Source organism: Cupressus sempervirens, chromosome 4, assembly GCF_028749045.1.
Source record: "Cupressus sempervirens isolate cs-2001-9-10 chromosome 4, ASM2874904v1, whole genome shotgun sequence".
Classification (NCBI taxonomy): Eukaryota; Viridiplantae; Streptophyta; class Pinopsida; order Cupressales; family Cupressaceae; genus Cupressus; species Cupressus sempervirens.
Window position 1 is genome coordinate 184,005,336 of NC_143121.1, and position 6,000 is coordinate 184,011,335.

Here is a 6,000-nt window from a genome sequence, read left to right on the forward strand (position 1 = left end):
TCGGATATGAATTTTAAATATTTTTTTGTTGTCAAGCATACTTGTCACTACCTCAAAAGACACCATCGAATATTTTAGTATTTATATGTATATAAGTTTGGAATATAGTTTTGTTGGGTATGCAATAATTACAATGCACCAAGTATACAAATTCATGTGAGGTTAAAGATCTCTTGGGCTTTGTAGTTCGATTCTCGAAATAGATCTTTTGATTTAGAAGCTTTTATATTCTATACTTTTTACCTTAAGTTTGAATAATTAGATCTGAAGAGAGATTTTTTTTAGACATGGATATTTGAGTTGAACAGATTTATGATACACAACCATAATATTTTTACAGATTTCGAAGGTGATTATGGTCTACAACTCTCTTTTACACTAGTGAGATAAAGTGTATAACCTATTTCATGTATATGAGTGTAGTGATACTCTTCTACAGTTTGCACCAAACTATTCATTACTTAAGAAATGAATCTTGAGAAGATATAAGTTTTTGCATTTGACAAAAAGTGTTGGTTCATCTTTGAGAAATGTATGTGTTTAATTTTCTACCTTAGAAGACTAACCTTAATCAAGACAATACATGTACTAGGATTATATGGATAGTCGATTGTTGGCAAAGAACATAAGCTTTCATGTATTGTGATGTAGTTGGCAGTCCTATTGTCATTATCATGTATTGTGATGCCTGCAAGATATCATGGCAACCAAGAGTTTCCTCCTATAACTAGATGAAGAGATAATATGACAAATGGTTGTGTTGCAACATCCTTACACACATTTCTAGGTACGAGGAATAAATGCAAGGTATTCTCTTTCACCATTATGGTCAATAGGCATGAAAGATGTAGCTTCAATGTTTTTGCATTGCTGGATGAAGAATTTAAATTTACAAAGATGAGTCTCTAGAGGAAATCAGGCTTGCACTGGAGTTGGATGAAATGCATCAGTGGCACATAGCACATATGTGTTTCTTGGTACAACTATACAACTATTATTGTTGATTCATTTCTAATATTTGACACATTTTATTTGGTACTTCTCTTTGAACATAACATCACAGAGCAAGATGTACGACATTCTGTAATGGGCACCCCTGGATGTCCCAAAAAACTAAACAAATTTGCTGAAAGGAAATTTTGTCAAATAGTTTGCATTCAACCTCTTATTTCTCCGTTTAATGTTTTAAACCCCTTATAACTTCAGAAATCAAACGTTTATTTGTTTGTTGTGTTTTGTGCATGGAATTGGTATCATACAACATAAACAAAAAAGAAACTACAATAATATGCAAAGTGGAAATGAACTGCTGCTAATAAAATGTTATTTTCAGAATTCATAAAACCAAATACATGGCAGATTTATCAATTCACTAATTACTTCAGCAATATTGACATAATACTCTAGCCCATGCTTTTGAACTTGCTGCTATAGTGCTTTGTCCTTCAATCAACCCACTACCTTCATAATATCATTCCCTCAAAGCAGCATAAGCGTTGGAAAAGTAGTGAAGAAGATATGAGCAAAATACCAAATCTGCCTGTAGCTGGAAATGCAACTAAATTGCCTGATAATGAAGCCAATAACAAAAAATTCCAAAGGCCTAACCCCAAGAGAATGACGTCTAGAATGTTACAAGAGAGGATAGACGTCGTCAAATGCCAAGAACGGAGCTACAACTCACACACCAATTTCTTCTCATATTCAACCTGGCTAATGAAGCCACAAATGCTTCCTTTTATTCTATTTCCAAGGGTCCGCTCAACTCATATGGGCAATGTGGGATAAAAGATGTGTAGTATATAAAAAATATATTAAAATACCCCTTATGTCTCCCTTGGGTACACATCCCCATAAAATAAATATTAAAGTAACACTTTAATATTTTACAATTAAATTAGACGTTACTTTAATAAAACTTCAGGCATTAAAATGTATTAGCAATCAGACTCTGAATAATGCAAGTGATAGCTCATCGGAAAGCTCTCACCGAGGAGTATCAAATCCAATCACCAAAATTGACTTGCACTGTGTCCTGCCAACTTACTAAAAATAGTAAGTATGCCTGAAACTGAGTAAATCAGCTTCATTTTGGCCCAAACTAGAAATAACTAGGCCAAAACACTTCAAGATCCCATTAAACCCTTCGTTAGCCCTCGGGACCATGTAGAACAAGGCTAACACGCACACACTTGGTCAACTACTAAAATGGGGACATTACAGTCGGCCCCCCTTGAAATTGCTTGTCCTCAAGCAATCTCAGTCCATCCTGCTGAATAACCTGCTCACTCTCCCATGTAGAATCTTCCTCCGGCAGGTCTCTCCATCTGACCAAATACTCCTTCACTATCCTGTTTCTAAGCTTCCTCTCTCTGGTGTCCAGAATAGCCTTAGGTACTAACACAAGCTTCCCCTCCTCATCCAAAGGGGGTAAATCTGCATAAGGCACTACATTCTGACCAATGGCTTTCTTAAGCCTAGACACATGAAACACATTGTGCACTCGATTGCCCTCTGGAAGCTCAAGCTCATAGGCGACTTTTTCCACTTTGCGAATGTCTTGGCTATACTGCAATAAGTTTTTGGCTTTGGGCACTCTACTGTCCCCCAAAACTAAATCCATGAAGCTAGGTGCTTCATAACCATAGAGTGCCATGAAAGGAGTCATCTTGATGGACATATGATAAGTGGTGTTATAACAATACTCTCCCATATGCAACCATCTGATCCAAGCCTTTTGTTGTGTAGTTACATAGTTCCTCAAATATCCTTCCACCCATTTATTCACAATCTCTGTTTGCCCATCTGTTTGTAGATGATAACTAGTGCTAGGTGTAAGATCTGTACCACACAACCTAAACAACTCTTGCCAAAAAACACTCATAAACTTACTATCCTGGTCTGACAATGAATCTGGGCAGCCCATGTAACCTGAATATCTCTCTAAAGAAAAGATCTGCCACCTGTGCTGCTGTGTAAGTAGACGGAATAGCAAAGAAGTGAGCAAACTTCGTCAAGCGGTCCACCACCACATAGATGCAATCTCTTCCCTGCACTTGTGGTAAACCAGCGATGAAGTCCATCAAAATACTTTCCCATTTCCTATCAGGAATGGGCAAGGGCTGTAATAAACCTGCAGGAAATGTGTGCTCTTCCTTATTCTGTTGACAAACCACACACTCCGTGACATACCTTTGAACATCATCCTTGAGCCCTTTCCATGAAAACCGCTCTTGAATTTTCCTGTAGGTCTTTAAGACCCCCGAATGTCCAGTTGTGGGTGCATCATGAAATGCCTTCAGTATCGCCTCTCTCAAATGTGATGACGGAATCAAATAAACCCTGTCCTAAACTCTGATCAATCCATCTATCACCTCATAGTGATCATCCTGTATGCTACCTGAAATCAATCCACAAGCCCAAGCATCTCCGACATACTCTGCTATAATCCGATCTCTCCAATCTCTTGAAATCTCTGCCAGAGCACATAAGTGAGGTCTCCAAGATAAGGCATCAGCCACCACATTTTTCTTACCTTTAACAAACTCTATGTCAAAGTCATAAGCCTGCAATTTAGTCACCCATTTTTGTTGCCAGTCATTAAGATCACGCTGGCTCATGAAGTATTTAATACTGTTGTGATCAGTCTTGATCACAAAACGTCCACCTACCAAATATGATCAAAATTTGGCCAATGCATGCATTATGGCCAACATCTCCCGGTCATAGACAGAATAACTCTTCTCAACTCCTTGGAGCTTCTTACTCTCGAATGCAATGGGATGCTTCTCCTGCATCAATACTGCTCCAATCCCATCACCTGATGCATCACAATGAAGCTCAAAAGGCTTCGTGAAATTCGATAGAGCTAGAACTGGACATGAAGACATTACCTATTTGAAATGCTCAAAACACCTCTGTGCTACTCCTGTCCACACGAAGGCTCCTTTCCTGGTAAGATTTGTCAAGGGTTTAGCAATCTGTGAGAAATCCCTTAACAAACCTCCTATAAAAACCACATAAACCAAAGAATCCCTTAGGCTGTGTAAGGTTTGTGGGAGTAGGCCACTATACAATAGCTCTAATCTTTTCGGGATTAACCCAAATGCCATCTGCACTAATGATATGCCCAAGGTAAAGGAGCTCAGTCATGCCAAACTCACATTTATATTCCTTGGCATACAATGACTCTCTCTCCAGAATAGATAACACCTCCTCCAGATGATGTAAGTGCTCCTCCCAGGTCGTACTGAAGACCAAGATGTCATCAAAGAAGATCAAGACAAATCTCCTCAACTGCTTCCTGAATACCTAGTTCATACAACTTTGAAATGTAGCAGGTGCATTGGTTAGACCAAATGGCATAACCATGAACTCAAAGTGGCCATAGTGACATCGGAAGGCTGTTTTCTCAATGTCCTTTTCTTTCATCTTGATCTGATGGTATCCGGATCGTAAATCAATTTTGGTGAAGAAGCATGCCCCATGCAACTCATCAATCAGCTCATCAATCCTAGGAATGGGATACCTATTTTTAATTGTTTTCTTATTCAGTGCCCTGTAATCGATGCACATGCGCATCGTCCCATCCTTCTTCTTTACCAATACTACTGCTGAAGCAAAGGGGCTCTTACTGGGCCTGATATGCCCCATCTCCAACAAATCCTTAATTGCCTTCTCTATCTCATCCTTGTGTTTCTTAGGATGATGATAGGGAGTAATCATAACTGGTTTGGCTCCCTCCTCGAGCTCAATAACATGTTCCATCCCTCTGTCAGGAGGAACCCCATGAGGAATATCGCTAAATACTTTAGCGTGTCTATCAAGTATCTTCTGGATATCTGGTGGATGACTCTTTTCTTGTGGCTCTGGTGAAGTTGGCATAATGTAGCACTCTGCCGCCCACTCTATGTCATCATGACGAAAAAGTCTCTGCATTCTCCTCAAGGACACTACTCTGCAACCTCCATCTGAAAGACCTCTAAGTACCACAGTTCTGCCCTCATGCTGGAATCTCATCTCCAATTTCACTAGGTTGAGTGTGAACTCCACTAGTGAAGCCATCCATGTCATGCTGAGGATGACATCATAATCTCCCATGTCCACAACATAGAACTCATCCTTCAACTCGTAGCCATCTCCAAACCTGATGTGAAGATTAGATATCTTCCGAGTGCATAATAATTTATCACCGTTAGCCACCATGACTCTAAACCCATCATGCTCCTCTGTCTGTAACCCTCTCCTGGCTACCAACTGTGCATCTATGAAGTTATGTGTAGCCCCAGTGTCAATAAGAGATATCACTTTCTGCCCCTGGATAGTACCCCTGACCTTAAATGTGATTGCCTTTTGGGCCCCTGTCAAGCGTGCCAACGATCTATCATCCTTAGGAATGCTGCTCTCCTCTATAGTGTTACCCTCATCTGAATCGGAGTGTTGATCCTCCCCCTCTGACTCTGAATCTTCTGCTGAAAAATACTCCATTTGATTTGCCTTAGCCTTGAGAGAACATTTATGAGATAAGTCCCAAGGCTCTCTACAATGGAAGCACAACTTCTTCTTTCGAAGTTCATTCAAGGTTTCATTGTCTAGTCCTTTTGATCCTTCTTTGGGTTTGCTATACTCTTTCTGAAACGGTTTTTTGTCTTTGTCCTTGCGATAGGAAGAATCCGTTGAATGGTTTTTTCCTTTGTATAACAAAGGGGCTAAATCTCGTGCCTTTTTAGTTGCTTCAGCTAAGGTGAGTGGATCATGTCCCTTCACCCAACCTCGTAATGGATTAGCAAGACCATCACAAAATAACACCACCAGTCTCCTAGGAGAGATATCAGTAACAAGTACAGACAAGCGTTGAAACTCGGCAATGTAAGGATCCACAGAACCTGACTGTTTTAACTGTGCTAGTTCCTTGAAATGTAACTCGGGATCCCTAGTGTCAAATCTCTCAATCAATGTTTCGGTGAATTCCTCATAGGATGTAATCTGATTATGCCCCAA